This window comes from Lampetra planeri, chromosome 15, assembly GCF_965212315.1.
Source record: "Lampetra planeri chromosome 15, kcLamPlan1.2.h2, whole genome shotgun sequence".
Classification (NCBI taxonomy): Eukaryota; Metazoa; Chordata; class Hyperoartia; order Petromyzontiformes; family Petromyzontidae; genus Lampetra; species Lampetra planeri.
In genome coordinates, this window is record NC_136121.1 from 12,952,759 (window position 1) to 12,973,218 (window position 20,460).

Genomic DNA, 20,460 nt, shown 5'->3' on the forward strand with positions numbered 1-20,460 from the left:
GTGGAATTCGGTCCCACCGACTTGTCGAATTCAAGGGACGTGTTTATTGACTCTTCCAGCGGTCACGGCTTTGATGGTGCTGTTTGTTCCTAGCCGTTTGACGCTTTGGGCGTTTGTCAAATGTGCGCTGTAATTGTGTACAACATATCTTGAACACGGATGAGTACGCGAGACACCCTTGCAGATTTAAATTAATATGACCACAAAATGGGAATGCATATACTTTAAAATATGGTGCTGTATATCTCAATATATATTTTTTTAAATCTTAAGTATTTTTTACACAACGCATCGGCCTCATGGCCCTCTGGGAGTGCATAATTTCATCAGCATTTATTCAACACAAGCACACTGCCACGGTTTTGACATCCCGTGTCTCATCAGCGGTCGGGTTCTGCTCGCAAGCCACACGCAACCAACATTGGGATCAACACAGAATCGGATCGTCAGCACAGAATCGCGTGGCGTGAATCGTTATCCGATTCCTCGGCACCACGCGCATACTCATACCAAGCCACGCCTAACAATAATTAATCAGACCACACGCGAAGATATATAATCGGGCGACGTTTCGGGCAATTACCCTTATTCACAGCACGAAACGGGGCGGCGTTTCGGGCAATGTTTTTTTCTCTCAGCACAAACATTCGACGTGTTTCCTTTTGAGGGGCATTGCTATCGAATAACGTGTAGAGTTTTTGATTTGTAATCATTCGTGCGTGTGCACGCGACAGCGCGAACCAGGGAGGCCGTTATCACTGCTTGGCCCTAAATAAAACAGCGGATCAACGCCCTCGTAACCCAGACTCCGCCCACAGCTGGCCAGACCACGCCCCCAAACACTTAGCCACGCCCATAAGAACTAAGCCACGCCCACACACTGCACAAGCCACGACCATAACAACTAAGCCACGCCCACACACTGCACAAGCCACGCCCATAACAACTATTCCCGCCTAGGCCCCACCCCCTTGTCTGACAGCGTGTGCAAAGAGATAGGCGGCCGGCCACGCCCTCTCGTCGTGACGTCACGCATACGCCCCGCCCCCTGCGCCCTGCCGAAGGCAGTGGAGAGAAGACCCGGGTCGAGCCGACCACGGTGAGCCGCTGCCGCTACTCTCCTCAGATTTGTGGGTTTTTTTTAATCCTTAAATTATCTTCGTCTTCGTTATTATTGTTCGCGTTGTTCTCGCGTAGTCAGGCGTCTCTGCGACAGCGGTGGGCAGTGCAGCGAGGAGCGCAAGGTCGCTCCGGTACGCGTCGGTGTCTCTCTGCGTTAATGGTGGTGGTTGGCTGCGTGAAGGGGGGAGTGTTATGTGTTGGGGTGTGCACACACAACACAACACACGCGCGTGTTGTGTTGTGTGTGTGGGTATTTGTCTGTGTGTGCCGTGGCCGGCCTTAATAGGTGCTCGCTAACAGCACTTGCACCTACCAGGCGATCGTTGTCGGTGTACTTGTGGTTATTTGTGTGCATTTGTGTATCGCTGTGTGCGCGTGTCCGCCGTGCACGTGTGCCTACATTTGTGTGCACGTGGTGCACGTCCTCCCGAGGAGACGGAGTGACTAATTGAGAGCTGTGTGTGTGTGTAAGTGCTGGCTAGATTGTTACATCGCGGGGTCGTGGCGGATTGGGGGAGGCCCTTAGTCCAGCAGTGGATCGATGATGGTTGACGGTGGTGATGGTGAAGTGTCTGCGTGTTGTATGTGTGTGTGTACATGCTGTGCCTGTCCACTACACACACAGCATGTGTCTGTGCACGCGTACGTGTGTAATCCCGTACTCTGTGTGCGTCACGGAACGCAGTGTGAATCTGCCCGAGGCCCTCCCCTACATCGACTCCGCCTTAAGCATAAACACCGGGGAGACAAAGGCGGCCGGGCGTGGTGTTAGTTACACCCCCCTCTGTTATGTCCCATGCCGACCTAAATAGGTGCTCACGAACAAGCACTTGCCCCGAATCTGCGAGGCATTCTGAGGGATACGAGTTTACGTATCAACGTCCGACATTGTAGGAATTTGACCGCCCGTTTAATTGACATGTTGATACCCGTGTGGGGTTGGAGAAACCTATAACCTCCCATACCAATCGGTCTGCACAGACGGGTTCACGAACCCGCTTGGCTCCACTTGCAACACCGCCTGGTCACCGCGAAGACCAAGTCAGCGCGTGGTCCGCCAACCCCTGGCCTCTGAAGTAGCCGGATGAGAACGCAGCGAATTGGCGGTGTGTTGTTGATTTTGTTTGTTCACGTTCATTGTCAACTCGTGTGTGTGTGTGTCGTGGGGCCCTGGGAATCTTATTCTTCTCGTTTTGGTGATTCTGATTTTTTTAAAGATGATTCTAGAACAAGTGCGTTATGTTTTGACACCTTTAAAGAGACTGCGAGAGGGGTCTTATGGACTGCGTACTGATCGCAACATATTACATATAATACAAACACCGCGTTAGATATTACTAATTACATGCGATGTATGTGATTATCGCATGACATGCAAGATAAATACGCGCTATACTGTACACGACATTTTCAACGTGGGCTGTCAATTATATACTGTACAATAATGTACATGTGCTCGTTACATGTATCATACAAGATACACACGATATGTCATGCTTACACGTCACACACCTGACCACTTGTTATATGCATACCACATTGAATAGTTATGTCATTAGAAATGAATGACAACCTTGACACACGCAGTTCCTAGTGGTATATTACATTTGAACCTCCGTTGATGAACCTTACGGCGCGACCCCGGGGTCCCGAATAAACGGAAGTCAAAATCGCAATTAATGAATTTATTTTGGGCGACTTCGTCCCACCCGGCAGGGATCATTCTGTTGTCATGTCGTGTCCAAGTGCAGCAGTCACTTAGGTATAAAATAAAATAAATCACGACGTTTCGATTGCAACACAAGCAATCGTCATCAGGTGGGAAAACCACAGCAACATGTTTTTTTCTTGCTGTGGAAAGAACCAAAGAGTATGTGCTCTCTCTTATCGTCATTATTATTTGTGACCTACCAATGTCTGCAGCCAGGAGCAATCGATGACAATCCTATTACCTGCAGATGAGAAGCGTTGCACCGTTATTTCCTCCTGTTTGATAATAATTCTCTTGTCCGTATACATCTGTGCAGATAGGTTTTTTTCGTGGTTAAGCCATAGTCCCCAAATACCGCTCGTATCAATGTGGATAAGAGGAGCGGCGAACCACTACTCTGTAGAGTAACATTGGTATAAACGCTTGTTACGATATGAACAGCTCATTGAAAACGCGTATTATTTTATGTACTGTTTACAAAGTGTGTTCACAAATCCACACTGAGAAACACGATGATTGACAGAGGGGTGTAAATTATTTCGGTAGTGTATTAAAATAGATGTACTGCAGGTAAGTAGTTTTCAGTTTTAAAGGCAAAGTTTAACAAGACAACACTTGCCACCATCCTTCAAACCCATTGGTGAAAACGAGCAAAGTTTATTTTGACATTCTAATATAATGTTTACATTATAATATAATGTAAACATTATAATATAATGTTTATGCAAGAGCCGGGGGCTTATGGGACCCCGGGGTCCCGCCTTAAGGTTCATCATATGCCCATGTTGAGCAATGTGGGAGCAGTGGCACAGTGGGTGTCGCACTGCTATGTAAAACCTCGGCGAATTGATTCAAATGCACGACTAACGTCAGTGGCGAGTGAGACGAGCCAGTCCTGACCCAACCCCCTGCTGCATGCTGACCCGCGTGGTGAGGTAGAGTCAGATTAAACCCAATGACAAAAAGGGCTGTAACATGCGAATCGTAATAATGTACGACTCGTAAGCAATCTGACAAATGGCACGTATTACGTATGACACACGCAAATTGTATCATGATTAATATGTGCAACACAAACGACAATTCACAGTGTACATATTACAGCACATGACACGGTACTCAAACTGCAAATGTTATAGGTATAACGTGCACGGTATGTGTACACACGCACAGTCACGACATTAAACACACGATTTGAAACCTCTCGCTGAATTCTTATATTTGTGCCCTGAATGTTGATATCCGTTTCTCACTTCCGTCTGTCACTTAATGTCAATGCCAGAAAACCGTGTCTACAGGTGCCTTTGTGTTTTGGACCCCATGTAAGGACCACGTGAAATGGTATTACAGCATTTTATGTGTACAGTTTAAGACGTAGGCTTTCGCCACCGATATTATTTATAAAGGTTTTTGGGTTAAATGTGTACAGTGCCGTGTATGTCGTATTCACACTATCGGGTACAATCCATACAGTACACTTGTAGATAAATAATAATGTCCAGCCGTTTGTCAATAATGTACACTGCCGAATTAAGGCTTCCCCATGCCTTATCGGTCATGGGGAATATTTGACCTACACGTTGGTAAGTGCCGGTTGATGGAAGTGGACCGGTTCAGATATCACTCGCCACTGATGTTAACAATGCCCATAAATCAAACACAGGTCGCCGGGTTCACACCGCAATGCGCTAACCACTGTGCCATCACTCCACCCCTATGCAGTACACTCAGTCAGTATTCGGTAACTCAAGCAATTACTTTATATCCAGATTCAAGCTCATTCCAGACCTGTATCATTTTTCAAGGGACACTCATGAACCAGGGCATTACGTGCAGTGTGTGCTGCACTTGCATATCATGTTATAAATGAGATAGGTCGTTTATCAGTGAAACGTTTGGCAATGAGGGAGGAAAATTTCACAATTTATGCGCAGTTGTCAACCTGTGTTGGACTAGTTTGTCGCACGGAAATTACTTCGATTGCTACGGGGCTATTTGTTGTTTCCACAAGACACGTCCACAGGTACTTACCTGGCCAACCCAATGGCCTTGTTAGTCGTGGTTTCCAGTTCGTAGCGATATTGCGTTAGCCTCATTTTAATCACGTGTCCGTGGCAGTGAGAATCGGATGAGCTAGCAGTGGACTATGCCCCCGGTGTCGTTAAGTGTGTGCTCACAACCGAAAACGCGCTCTCAGATTGCGCAATTTAATGCACACCCCCCCCCCTTCCATTTGCTCGACGCAATTTTTCGAAGCGGCCGCTTAATGCAGGTCAAGGTGGCCGCTGGGTCAGCTCGCGGAGAGCTGTAACCCACAAGGGGGGGAAGTCGATGTCACAATGAACATCCGCTCAATTCTGCGGGAGCAGAATGTTTTCATTTGTCTCTCTTCCCTTTTAAAAAGAGCTCACGCCATGGCGCTCGCATTGAAACGTAGCAATGGATTGTAACCATCGTAAAAAAATATATACAGTACAGTATGTAACACGTCTGCTGTACTGTAATACGAATCTTGGTGGTCGAAAACAAGGCTGTGTGCGTATGCACGTTGAATGGTGCTGTCATGTGACGCTCAAGGGATGCTGGGAGAACCAATCTTATGGTCGCAATAGCACCTTGTGCTGTCTATCAATCAGCTTGTGTGTCTGATTACAGCAGTTTTAAACGTTACATCTGAGCAGGTGTGCTGAGTTCGATGCGTTGTCATCGTACAATTCTACTTTTGCATAACCTTAAATGACAAAAGCACACATTTTCCCCCTCGAGATTATGTTAAAAATCAAGCTTGTAGAAATGTCATTCTGATCAGGGATATTTACAGGGTTTACTGAAATATAATCCACGTATTAATTCCAAACATTGTCATTTGCCACTGCCAGGAATATCATAAGTAATTATATCATCACCCTTTGATACATGGAGATTGAATTACCCTGGTTACATAGCTAATTGCACTAATATCATGCCAATCTGCCTCTGACATAGTTACATGGTGGCCTGCTTTGGCTTGTTAGTATTGGAATATTCAACACCTGCAGGTGTGGGGTTCAAGAAAATGAGTCGGCAATCATATTCTTGGTTTGTTCGGTAAAGTCACGTAGAAAGAACCAAGAATATGAATCCCTGCAGTCACGAAAGCTTTAAATCGAAATTTTGAGTCAGCAATCGTGAGTTGTCTTTTGACTCATCCAGCAGTGATGAGGGCCTCCACACGGTGATTTGTTTGGAGGGGTTCTTTCAAGCAAGACATGAATATACTGAATTTCAATTGTACAGGTATTACTAACAGAAATACATTGCAGCACTATGTAGCTTCACTTGGCCATCACATAGCTTATTGATTTGTTTTCATGTCCTGTTTGTTAAAGCATACAGTGAAAACCATGTGACTACAGGCCTCCATTACGGATTGCTCTATTCGCTCTGATGTTATCACCCTCATTACTGTTATTATTGTTATTTATGTCTCCGTTGTGGTTCATATTCGTTTTGTCTTCACAGTGAATGAGATCGTATTGATATTTACTTAAAGCGTCGCTTGCGCAATAAAGCGTTAGTTTGGTGTGTAATTTTCCAGTGAGCTCAATGCCATTCTTTTGTATCCGCAGACTGATTCCACAGGCCCAGCTTAGGTCATAAGCTTCACTGATGTAGACTGGAGTTCCTCTGAGTGCCTCTTATTAACGTGACTGGCATATGAAGTAATCGCTGTCATTTGAAATGTCAAGGCTTAAAGTGGCATTAAAGAAAAATATTGACTTTATTAATTCAAGCAGCTGTGATACCGACTTTGAATATCAGTGTGAAGTAAGACGGTAAAATAAAATACAGCAGAATGAATTGCAGTGTGGCCTACATATGCCGTACAAGTATTTCTTTGAGGGTGACCATCATCAATGACATGTTTTTCGAGTGTGGAGTAGATGGCAGAGTGACTTTTATGGAACAATCCACATTTATTTTCAACAATATGCATTTAATTTCCATTAGTTTTCTTTGTCAGCAATGATGAAAATACTGTGTAAGGAATTGGACAAAGTCAAATACTCGTTACAAACAAGAATATCCCTCTGATGCGTGTGCAAGCTCATTAGCCAGATTTGCCCTCTTTCCACGAGGAAGCAGCAGGGGAATAGACCGCCTTTTTCATGCGTACCAGATGGTTCGGCCTTACATGTGGGTCTGAAATCTCTGAACGGAAAGCTTACGTCCTCCGGAGACCACATGCCTTGGGATTTTAACATTTTTCCTTTTGGTTTTCCTGCAGCTTTGTGGTTAACACGAGGAGCCCTAAATCTTAAACCACATTCCTATTATGTGTATTGCAGTTGTATACTGGAAGTTTTTTTTAACGAAATTGCAGCCAAGATGTTCTTTCAATGTGCCATTAAATTCAGCACAAAAGTAGAGTATACTTTGGTGAATATAAGTGCCCGTCAGATGTTCGTATTGGACTCCCTTTTAGCTCAGGCAAGTGCAGTGAGCAAGAATGCTGTTATTTGAGAATGCGAGTGTACAAATGTCAATTAGATTGTTATCTTTACCTGACTGTCGAGCAGTTTTCAATCCCATGCACAGTTGTCTGCCAGCAATTTGAATTTTTATTGCAGCGTAGGTGGGAAATTGTGTTTGCAACTTGAATGCGCCAGCTGCAGATACCGCCTAATTGTTAGCTAAGGGAGAGTGACAGTTTTGGTAATCAGTCACAGCTATAGCTGTCAAACCGTGTGCACATCACGCATGTCCCAGCCAATGATTCAAGGCTAATGATGCCTTTTAATTCTGACTGATTCACGGGCAGCGTCAGCGGGCCTTCAGCTCGCATTATAAATGGAACGCGCTTGCACTCGGATTTTCAAATGAGGGCAGCACTTCAGTGCAGAGGTAAGAAGTCATATATTATCTCGTTTTAACAGCACCTCTCCAGCTGTGAATGATAAATCGTCAGCTCTGGTAGCAATGTTTACAGATTTTGCAGTTTGTAATTAAGGGGTATTAAAAATGTGCTGAAAATACGTCATTAATAATGGAATTGACACTGACATCGAATTGAACTGCACCGCTATCAATACACAACAGTTATATCAATTAGCGTGTGTTGAAATGGCGCATGCAGAGTCTCGGATGCTACGCATGGATTTTTAGCTGTGGCAATATCCTCGCAAATCACCTTTTACTGAACAGCCGGTGCTAGGATTGGCTTCGGAATGTCTCCCCGCTGCCCCAGTGTGCGTTGCTTTCCCGTGTGCTTGCGTGACCTTAGTCCACTGGAACGCTGCAGGACAGAGTGGACAGGTGGTAATGTCAGGCCTGGAATCTGTCTGCCTCGTACCCAACCGGCCTGATGACAGCTGATTTGGATTTGGAGAAGCGGGTGGATGGGGGGTTGTGGGGGTAGGTGGCAGGGAGTTTCGTCTGTTTGGGTTCTCGCAGCCACAGCTGATGAAAAAAACCCAAACCCAGACGTCCATTAGTGTCCCAATGCACTGCAGTGTGAGATCAAGTTTCGTTTTTTATCGCTGTGAAAATGGTTATAATATTCGGGGAGTTCCACTGGGTTTGGCATGTTTACCGAGCTTGAAGGTCACGTCGCTGGGTTTGTCTGTGAAAGGGTTTCAGTCTTTAAGCCTTGTGCGTAGGTGTCTGACATATGTTTGCAAAGATGTTCCAGGGTAATTTCTGCAATTATTTACACAAAAATATGCATGTAAAAAGCCATTGTTGTGTTTTGATGGAAAAGTACTGGTGCCAAACCTGCCATTAAATTGTTACCAACTAATCTGCAGAGCTACAACGACTGAACGCACATTACTGTAGGCTGTTGAAATAATGCGTGTGACATGGAAAGACTTATTTTTCTTGTGCTCATTCATAGTTTATATGGACTACTTTAGTACGCAAACTCTGTAGTAAAGCCGCTGTAGTGGCGTCTCGTTTTTTCCTACTGTAAATTGAACTGCCGGTGAGTGAGTGAGTATATTGCCGGTCACAGGTCAACCACGATGTGTCCCCTCTTTTTAAGAGAGCTTTGGGGCAAAGAGCGGTCTTCCGAGGCGTTTTACGACCTCCCGACCAGTCACAGTGGTCTTGTTGGGTATTGCTCAAGTTAGCTTTGGCAGAATTGAGACCTGCTGCAATAAAGATGAGTCTGCGTTTGTCAATAAGGCACAATCATTAAATATAATGACAGTAATGTTCTTTAAAATCTTTATCCAGGAATTCTTCACGGAGTCTTCAAGACTTTTTTCATTGATTGTGGGTGATCATGTAAATTGCTACTTATTTTAAAATATCATATATGTAGGAGTCTTTGTTTTCTGCAGTTTATGGCATACTATACTTTGATTGCAACACGGGTTGGAATGTTCTTATTTCCTGCAAAACAATTGTTATAGTTGGCAGGGGTCAGGGTTAGGGTGGAAATGTAATTTGCCATGTGGATATTGGAAGCACTGTTTTCAATCTCCCAGAATCCATGACGACGATAGAGCCAAGCTATGGCAAGGTTTGCGGGACTGGCCAAACAGACGATTTACTGTTTGCCTTTTCTTGCTGTTTAATGTAGACATAATTGCTTTCAGGATAATTTCTAGCCGAGCTGTGAGAACATATGCCATACAAAATTTACTTTGAACACAGGCGCTAAATTGACCGGTTTCCTTTTTTTAGCTCGGTGGTATTTGTGACGATTTGAGGAGTTCCGAGAACACTAGAGGAAGCAGAATTTGGCACAATAAGGGTAGAGATTTTTTGTTTTTATGGCGAAAATCAGACTGCTTCTTATTTAGACAGTAGATATATATAGTTTACGAGGAATGGTTTTGTTTGTGCCACGTTGTTAGTGCTGTTGTGGCCTCCGTTGCTACATTGTCATTTTGAGTTTCAGTTTGACTCATTCTTTATTGTCTTCTTTTTATTAAACCTGCCTTTGGTATCACTAAAAAATGTATGTCTGGGACACCAGTGAGGGCCACGATTTACATGTGCGTGAATACATAAAGGCACGCATTGTTCTGGGGGAAATGCCTTAAACTAGAGCCAAACCATGGTAACCTTGCTCTACAGATTCACTAACCACATGTACCAGGGTGGCCTGCAGCATCCGTATTTCACCGAGGTAAGGAGCCCGTAGGTGGAGAGTGCAAGCTCTGGGGACAGGAGTTGCGTGTTTCATGCGGCAATAACAACAGGCCTGCGGAAATTTCACAAACGCTCCCAAGCGCATTGACGACATTTCTGGAATAGAAGCTTGGTGGGCATCGGTTTGGCCAAACAACAAACAAACCCCTGTGACCGACACGGCGTGGAGAGGCCTTCATCCAGCAGTGGATTGACAAAGAGGCTGCACAGCATTATTTTTTATTATATTAACTTGACCCAATACACGGTGGCTGACACTGCCAATAGTTGAGTTAGAGATTAGGCACAAAGAATGTTTTGGCCGGCAAGGCCATTTGGCTGGAGTGTGGGGGTGGGTGTGTGTTTGTGCCGCTGATGGGTAGCTGTGCGGTGCGGTGGTCATACACAATGATATTTGTCAAATGTCTAACTCCCAATGTCGTAGCAGTGGATCAGGTCAGTGCCTGATGCGTCAAGTGCGCATCAGTGTTCCAGTTGTGCTTTTCAACAGTGCAGTTGCGTTTCTAAATGGGATATTTATGTTTGTGACGTCTTCAGAACGTGCTGTTTTCTGATAATTACAAAGGCTAGGGCGTAGCGCTTGTGTCTGTCAATGTCTCCCGTAACCCTGAGTCTGAGTTGCAGAATAGTTGAAATTCTTTCAAATGCCGAATGGCCACTGGCGCGACACTTGACTTGCCAGCCCTGAATTGAACCCTGCTCTTCAGCCTGTAATGTCGAGAGGATGTCACGATTCAGATGTCCGATCACTGTTGAAGTGGTATCGAAGCCACCCTGGAAAGGCCACTGCAATGGTTATGTTGCTTATGCACCTTGTTTACACTCTGCCCTTTAACAAAAAAATCCACTCGCATAGCAAAACAAGTGTAACATGAAGTCTACCGCTTTGTGATCTTGAGAGGCATTTGATTGCATTGCGTTATTGTATGAATGGGGATCAATATGATATATTCACACATGTGTATATGTGTACAGCTGCTGTCAATCCGTTGCTGGATGAAGACCTCACACCGTCTCAGTCATGGAGGTGGTTACGCTACCGTGCTGGTCCGTGTGCGTTGGGGAGGGGGGGAGCGTAACCGGTTCACTTGCCACTGAAGTCAGCCGTGGCTGGGTATCGAACTTGGGTCACTGGGTTCGTAGTGCATTGCGTGAACCGCTCCACCACAGCTCCGCCCAATGCGATAGCATTCGGTCTCCTTGGATGATTGATGACCATCAATCGATATATTTTTACAGCATGTGTGTACTTGATGCATCATGTGGTATTCATTTCCACTGCAGCAAATTTTGAACACTGCCAATTGGAGCACTGGAAGGCAAGCACAGCCTCAAATGCCCCTTCCACTGCCTACCTCGCTTGTCCCCTTTCCCTTTTTGTTGAGACACATTTACGCGTGTGTGCGCAATAGCAGAGTGGACTGGCATTACAAAATATTTTCAGTGCTGTGTCCTAGCGTTGCGGCTAATTGCTGACTAAAATGGGGCGGTTGCTTTATGGTTATTTAATTATTTTACGTTTTCTTGTCATTTTTTTTGTGGTTAAGCCATAAAGAAATCAATCTGAATTACTTTCGCAAAAGCATCTTATGCTGATGTTCAAATGCGCTCTTAAAAGTGCGATATTGTGTGGGCCATGGTCTCAGGCTAAAGCTGCACTTTCATGTAGCACAGACTATGAAGAATCTCATTAGTGCTCCCCGTGAGCTTGCAGCAGGGAGTGCGCCTGCCACTCAATTGGATAAAAATGCCGCTTTTATTCCACTTATTTATATACATTTTTTGAGCAACAATTGCGGTCGTGGTAGCAATAACAAGCACCGCTATACCGTCCGATTGTGTGCGTCTGCGTTCCTGTCTGTGCCTGTCTGGATCTCTTAAAAGTCAAACAGGGACTCGGGCCTTTTACCCGGCCATCTCAACTCACTTGCCCTTTTCACGGGTGAGACTTCCCACAGTACACTGGCCCCTGACAGCCGCTCGTAGGATGTGGCAGTGCCCGTCAGAAGGCATCACCGTGCCTTTGAAAATAATGGGTGCACAGTTAGCTCTGTGGAAGTTATTTATGTGGAGTGATTGTGTGTGTGTGTACATCTACAATCAGCCAGGTGCCACTGTGGGAGACTGGCTTAACTCACAGTTGGGAGGTTCTGAGTTCACATAGAGGTCGGGAGTAGACTCGGTATATCATTCCTCCTGCGATCATTACAAGTGCTGCTTCCTAGGAAGGCTGTCTTGACCCCTGTTTTAAAAATGTGAAAATTTCACTCGTGGCTTAGGGCCACCAATGATAAGTGGTGCATGGAGAGACAATTTCATGTTTTCCTTGATTACAGTGAAACCACTCCTTGCTTACTGTGTGGTGGGGATGGGTGGTGCTATTAACAGATCGTATGGTCTTGTGTGGTCAGACAACCCCCCCACAGTCCTCACGGCATGGGGAAGCCTTCATTTTGCAGTGGATTGACAAATAGCTTGTACAGAATTGTATTTTATTATCATCCGTGTTTGTCCATGGGAATTACTCTTGATGTCCATGTGGTTTTCGGCAGATGAACACCGCTAATAGGATGGATTTTCCACCACTTTCTGATAGCTCCCTTATCTGCAAGAAGATGTAGCTATGAGGATGAACTTCACCCTCTGCGAGACAACTTCTGAGTGACTAAACCGTGGAAAAATGCCGACGATGGGAATAATTAATCTACAGATAATAGAGAATTCTGTAGAGTTGTTGAGAATGTGAATAATAGGAACATTGGATAGAGCAGTTTCACTCTCATGATAATACATTTTTGGTAAAAAAATGCAATCTTTGTAAAAGCATCCAGGGAATGCAATTGATATCGCAGTGTTTCCTCCCCTGGATTCCTGCAGTAATTGCACACCGAAAAAAAAACACATCGCAAGCAAGTTGGATGTGACCTCAAATGGGTTTGTCCACATGGAATGTTAGAAGATGGTGTTAAAAAGTTTTTCACTTTAATAAGTTTGGAATGAATAAAAAAAATGGTGTTAAGGAGTTTTTCACTTTAAGAAATGTTGAATGAATGTAAACATATCTCCAGGAAATTTGCTTGCAGATTAGCCACCCGTGTTATACGCCTTGATTCGCCTGTGTGAGTCGGGTGATGGTGCACTTTAAAGTAAGCAGCCTGAGAGCACTTAGCACCTCATGGGGACTGTTTTCCCAGCAGTGCCAAGTATGCATAAACACGGCTGAAAAACATTTCTTTATTTACATTTTTAGGCGAACCATTGTGCAGAACTGAAGGATCTCAGCTCCCATTCCAGTTATAAGCTAACGTATTTTTTTTTCTGCCAATTTTTCCACACTTATTTTTTTCCCCGACGAGTGTCCCGAGGTGCTTTGCGTAACGGCAAGTTGGGGAGCTGATTTGTTGGGAGCCGAGCCCCACTGAGTTGTATGGGACACGTGTTTGCATGGGCAGTGAATGGGAGGCTTTGACAGCGCCAATAGGTATGTAGATGGCATGCAGAAAACCCACTTTCGAGGGTATTTCACAGAGGCTTACCGCTGTTTATCTGACACATGGGTCACAGCGGGAAGAGATGTCTGTGTGTTGCCCCGCTCGGCTGAATCGTGGAGATCTGGAAACGCACACTGAGGAATCACGGGTTTGAGATGAGGATAAGCAAGTGGTGATGCAGTAGCAGCACTTACTTTGAGAGGACTTGATGCATTGTGCTTAGAAGGAGCGATTATTGTGCGTAGAAATAAGGGGTAGCGTTGGTGTGTTGTGTGTCGGTGGGTGCGTCGTGAATGCGTGCCCGTGCACAGCAATAGTGGTTCGCAGTCGGCCCAAAGGTTTTTGAGCTACATGTTGTGATCTGTAACATTTCGACAAGAAAAAATACAGACGCAAGACTTAACATTTGTTAATTTTCTTTCAGGTTAAGGTCTAAATTGACCAAATTACCATTGTATCATAGTGGAATAATTAAATTTGGGCTGGTTTAAGCCCATTTCTTTTGGCACAATCCCAGTTCACGGTATGCCCTGATGACAGCCCATCGGCATTAATGCAGAATGGACGCAGCCACAGCAGATTACAATTCACGCAGCGTCAACTCTGTCAATTCACTCAAGCAGGGGGACTGCATCGCTGATTGAAAGCGGGGAAAACTCCTCATCTGGGCTGTGGCAATGTTACTCAAAAAGTGTCCACTTAGCATTAATCTTAATAATCTAGGGCAATGCTAACAAACAGCGGGGTATGGCATGAAAGTAAAAAAAAATCGCCGACGCACAGTTAATGAATGATGATGGAACCAGCGAGATAGATTGGAATGCAGCAAATGCCGGGCCCAGATGCGTCCAAGACCTTCTCACGTCGGGTTTGAGTGCATGCTTGCTATTGACCCAGGCAGGGACACAGTGTGGCACCCATGTGCCTGTTTATGGTGCACATGGAAGCCCCCCCCCACCACCAGCCTGTTACCCACAACCCCCATTCCTTCACCTTGCTCACATTCCCGAGCTGGGCTGTGGTATTTTTTGGGTCCTGCAGGTGAAGAGAGATGCGGTGGGGGGGGGATTAGACCGAGTTTGTCTGTTCGTCTGCCCGGTGAAAATCGGTCCTTGTCCTCGCTTCCTGCCAACTTCAACTGTATGTTATGCACTTACATTAAACATCCTAATCACAATTGTATTCATGGTTCATGTAGGTTATGTGAAACAGAATAGTGGAAATGTTTAAGGCCAACCAAACGTCCACGTAAACAAGGATGGCTTTCGGAAAAGTTTCTCTCTACCATTGACCGCATAATACTATCGGTCAGATTCTGGGAAAGACTAACGAATATCAATTACTACTATGCCTAGACTTTGTAGACGATGAAAAGGCATTCAACTCGGTGGAATTTGGTGCAGCCATCCAAGCTCTCGCAGACCGCGGCCTAAATATGGCACCGGCTCAGGGTTGGTTTTGTCCAACGGTGGATTTATCCTGGTGGTTGATGATGACTATATAACTCACTGCGTGGCGTGCTTAATGAGTGATCCGCTCAGGTCTAGGTCACCCGTTTGCTGCTGTTTCTGGCATACAAAGGCACAACGCCTTCACTTGTATCCCTGTGTGGCTGCTCGCAGAATTGATTGCCGAATTGCCGTAGTTGCTGGAAAAGACGGATGCCAAAAAGACATCTGCATGCTGAGAAGTCTGTAGTGCGATAATGTAATTTAGCAAATACCGTTTTATATTTGGAGATTTGTGATGAGGTTTTTTTCACCTTGTGAGCTTTTATCGATTTTTTTTCACGTACATATTATTTATAATGCAAGCATTGCTGGAATGAACTGCCATTAAAATAGATTAGTTTTTTGTTGTGGGTACATTGGTTTTATGGAGTACGATCTGCACGGCCTCTGATCAAACTAGCCGGGACGCACCCGATCTCATATAAATCTCGAAAGATAAGCAGTGTTGATACTGGATAGTGCTTGGATGGGCAACCACCATCTAAAAAAACAGGTGTTATAGGCTGCTGTGGTGCTTTGTTGTCAGCAAAGAACAGTGCAGCAAAATTCATTGTTGTATTGGACCATGATTCAGTGTCTATGCTCCCAACCTTCACCAACCCGCACTGACTAGCCTTGTGATAGAGTTTGGTCAAATGACTCCCACGACCGGCACAATATGGCAAGGCCGTTATCCAGCAGTGGATTGACAAATGTTTATGCTTGTACACGTACAAACCGCAGGCCACCCCCCACCTTCACCCACCTCCCAGATGCACGCATGCTCGCTGGGAATCCTCGGACAGTTTTGCGGGTGAATGTTTGTGAATGGCGATGCCTAATCCTGTCCCTTCGTAGCGAGCATGTTGGCACAGATGCAACAATGTAGTCGGATTATAGTGATTTAGCAGATGTGTGCTTTACAACAGTTAAACGCTGTCTCACTTGCAGCATTCATAACAACGGTATTCTATAAGGTTGCTGTGCTGCATTGTCCCATTTTGCAGCTGTGGAATATCGGTTTATATGGCAGCTTGTCTGCTCGTGTTTTTGCATCGTGATCAGCCGCAGCATTTCCTGGCAGCCGCTCCAGCCTGGGTTTTTATTGCCATCGCTAATTGGGCTTGTTGTCTGTGTTCTGTGCATAATGTGCTTCAATTGGTATTCTGCTGGCCTTCCTGTCTGCTATGGTAGCTTTTAATAGCACTTGCAGTAGTAAGGTGGGCTCCTTGAGCGCCTAATATAAGCCCTTGAAGGGTTTTAGATTATTTTAACCTTGCGAATGATAAGTACCGTCGTCAAACAGATCCTACGAACGATGTGACTTGTTACTTAAAGTAATATGTTCTCGACACGACATTAAACAGAGATGGGGAAAAATTTGCATGATAATTTGCGATTACGTTCACGAAATAGAGCTCCTGAAATGACCCCTCCGTGAGGATTCTGTGTCCGCAATAAATGCACGCGCAATTTATCCTGCTGGCTTAGGATTGTATAACACTGCAATCAATGCAAATGTGCCTGGTCACATTCAACTCTGCCGCCCGACAGGAGACCCTATTGATTATGGGCGATGGTTGCAGGTGAAATGTAATATCGGTCGGCCTGGAATGCTGATACCGCCAAAGATGCGCTCAGAGTGGCTTGATGTTTAATGTATGGGCTTTAATCGCTCACACTTTATTAGTGTCTGACACTGACCAAAGATCTGTGCAGCTGACAGACATACAAATTACCCTTCCTGTGAAATAGTCGAGGCAAGGGATAGAAAATGAAAGGTTTTAATTTTGTTCTTTGACAAGTATAATCATTGTGCTCCTAAGGCCATGTAATGCCAGTCAGCACACCAGCCAATCGACAGCCTTGCAATCTATCTCAGCCATGTGGTTTTACTGTGCAAATCTAGTGTCTCACTCAGTCACCCCCACAAGGCCGCTTGCAAGCTGCTCCTGTGAAATCCACTGGCACCAATAATAGCCAAAAGATTGAAGTAAATTTGTTTTTATCTTGTAAAAAAAACATGAATAAATTACACCAAGAAATGCATAGTGAATCAAGCATGCGATGGGAAGCACCACGTGAAGCTGTACACACTGGACATTCACAACCTCGGTGATGAAAACAACTGTGCATGCATGCAGCTTCATGTGACTGGGTCCTGTAGTGTTCACAGAGCACGCAACCCAAAAATGAAACGGCTCTTGTAGACCCACAACCTAGGCTGTGTCCCAGGCTATCCGACATGAATTCGAATCTTTGTTCATGTAATAAATATTAAATTACGTACCAGTATGATCTAAGTCACGTTACTGCTGCACCACTGTGACGTTATTCAAATGCTACAATGATGTGCTTGACTGTAATTTGAATTCCTTGTTTCTCACTTAACGAGACTTCAGATATGTGTCGGACAGTGGCAGAAACGCAATTCACAAGTTCAATGTTGGAGCGATGTTAAGACCGCTAGCGTCCCGAGGGTCCGGTCGGAACGAGACCCCGAGCAGGGCAGATGGAAAGCGCTTACTTGCGTATAATTTGAGAAAACAAGGCAGGCTTAGGCTGACCTTGAGAAAATCCCCAATTAAAAACAACAGACAGGCATTAAGCAGGGCTTGCATCGTCCCTCCAGTGGCACACATTCGATGATAAGTTGACAGTGATTGAGTATTTATGGAGGCACTTTGGTTGTACCTGTATGAGATATCCTATCCAGGGTGGGTGCAAGGGAGCATCGATTCATGATACGTGCATCAAATGGTACGTGTAAAAAATCAATGTGTTTTGTTTCGTATACGCGATATGCAATGGGTTGACATGACTCCTGCAATCACACTAGAGGCTGCTACACTCACCACAATGTAAAAAAGAAATCTGTTCTTGATTTCAGTCGCAACCCTCAATCACGACAGTCCATGGAATAGTCATGGGTGTGGTGAATCATTGCAGGTCTATCATTTGCTGACCTCACGGTGGTTGTGCCTCCTGTAGTATAGAGATATTTAACAACACATGCAATGTTGTGCGTTGCATGGACAGCCATCAGCCTTATCCAGACCACCATCTCTGAATATCTGAATGTGTGGACATGTCGATTAGACCATCGACTCAAAGATTTGAAAAATTATGGCCATCCCATCAGGCAGCTGTGAGAAAAATACACGATAAGTTTTGTCCTCATTAGGATTCATCAGTGCAGTATTGTAAAATCATCAGTCTTCGCTCTCTCTGGGAGCCCCGTATATGGAGATAACTGTTACATTGACACTGTGGGGACCCCGTTAGCACTGGCCTCAAGGAATGTGCCCGATCTCATCGAACTCCAGATGCTAAGGTAGGTTGAGACTGGATAGTGCTAGGAAGGGTAACCACCATGCAAAAACGAGTTGTTATAGACTGCTGCTTGGTTACATGGTTGGCAGCAGAGGGCAGTGCAATAAATACATGATTTTACTGTACTTCTATGCAAATGTATCCATGTTCGTCACATTCACTAACCTGCACTGACCAGTGTGCGGAAGTATGGTCAAATAAGCCCCGCGACTTGCACGACATATGGAGGGCATCATCCAGGATTGGATTGACAAAATAAGGGCTGAATGCGTCTTTCTGGACAAACGGATCCAAGTTTATGAAAGGATTATGCAGTAGTTGGGGAGCGCACTGCTCTGACAGGATGTTCTCGCATATGTGTTGGCGGCAAACAGCTGTTGGCAGATGGGCTGCAGAACTCCTCTGGACAAGCAAACATTTCCTAAACCACAAGTTGAGTAACGCGGGGCGCGAGCTCGTCTTGGCTGGGCAGGTCTGGTTTAGTGGTGTGTGGGAAACATTTCGATGCACTGATTAAGTTGAGTGGAATTTGATTTTTGTACATGCTGAACGTTTACCTTCACCTATCCGCACTGACCAGCGTGGTGAAGTATGGTCACACAAACATGGCGTGGGGAGGCCTTTGTCCAATGGGCTGGAAGTTATGTTTTAGTGATGAATACCACATAGCCAGCAAAGTAGGAAAAACTATTTACATTGTTTTGAAAATGTACAACTTTTAGAAATCCATTTGCTTCTCTCACGCTCGCTACACAGTGGCGCACGGCTCTGCTTGCGCGCCGCCGTGACTTTCGTTACCGTGTGGTAACCTTTAATAACTAATGGGCCTCCTCCAGTCGACTTGAAATCGAATATTGAATTAAGCGAGCGGCATTGCCGCCCTGCCTGTGGGCGTGCGCGCGCATGTTTGTGCGGCGCCCAGTGAATGCTCGCAGTGTCCATTTATTTTTCGAGCCGGCCGTTTGATGCAAGCAGATTGGCCTTTTTTCCCCCCTCCCCTCCCGCGTGATCGTGCACCAGTCGGTTTCCTGGGCGAGGCCGCAGGGATAGGCTCACATTTGTTTGGTTATAAATCTGTAAACGAGCCTCTACTGGCTGTTGCACAGAGCGCTTCGTTTACTCGACGCAGCGGAGAATTTGGGGGTCAAAGGTCTGCCTTGCCCATCCAGCGCAATATTTCCTGGCTCCTAATGAGAACCGGAGTCGAATTCCCGTGTTGCTGAAAGGATCTTTTCAACCGAAGCTCTGGTGGGAAAAGAAATGTTGTTTTCCTATTGAAATATCTTTAAAAAAAATTTGAACCCGTACCCAAAAATAATGTTCTTTTAATATTTTTATATTTTGAGGCTCTCTATTGCTACATTTGAAAAATGATCTTTGACTTGCGAAGGTAGTGGAACTAAAAATATACACGGTGCTGAAAATGACAGCAAAAATAATGCTGTAAAAGCCCTATTTCATAAGACTTGCAGCAACCTAATTGTCTGAACGCGTGGGGAGTTTATGCAGCATCGACTATCCGTTTGGCAACCGTGCATGTGCAGACAGGCTTTCTTTCTCACCAGATAGAGCATTTGACTTGGGGTGCTTATTGTGGTCACAAAGATAGCCAGGTAAAAAAAATACATGTATAAGGGTGTGAAGGTTGAAATAATTGCGTCGGTCGGGTAGCGTAGATAGCGGCAAGAAGGCAGGTCAGAAGCCAATGGGGTTTATCGAGAGAAGATTTGGATGGTTGTTTTTTTGCACCAGCAAGGGGATGGTAATGAGGGTTTTCTGCCATAATAGCAATGGACTTCCAAGTGTAGAGCACACACGGTCTTAGTCTCTACCGGCACATCGCCCGTTGGCTGACAGCCTGTCATATTACTTTGATAAAGTGTCTCATTTTTGGCACGTCTGACGATATGAATACCTTTGGTAAAATGTTGCTTTCAAAACATGTATAGATTTTGTTGTTAGTTTTATTTCTGGATGGCTTAAAAAAAATTGGTTCAGGTTCTATGTAGATACTACAAATTATTATGTAAATGTGAATTTTACATTGCAATAACATTGAACGTCATATGCAAAAATGTGGGCATTTCATCGTCTTTGTAAATATTGTAAAAAAAATTGATAACCTTCCCAATTAATTTCTTTACTCTGAAAATATCCCACCATTGCTGTCAAC

The 20,460-nt window shown here is 44.9% G+C and overlaps 1 protein-coding gene across 10 annotated transcripts in view; it reads left to right on the top strand.

The window, feature by feature from the left end:
* The first annotated feature begins 1,038 nt into the window (after positions 1-1,038).
* The window catches only part of LOC144722757 (amyloid beta precursor protein binding family B member 2-like), a 57,302-nt gene continuing 37,880 nt past the window's right edge, over positions 1,039-20,460 (top strand). For 6 of the 10 annotated variants that reach the window (XM_078601133.1, XM_078601138.1, XM_078601139.1 and 3 more), the window contains exon 1: positions 1,039-1,099. The gene's annotated coding sequence lies outside the window, so the exon portion shown is untranslated. The other 4 variants (XM_078601143.1, XM_078601144.1, XM_078601134.1 and 1 more) reach the window with 2 other exon arrangements.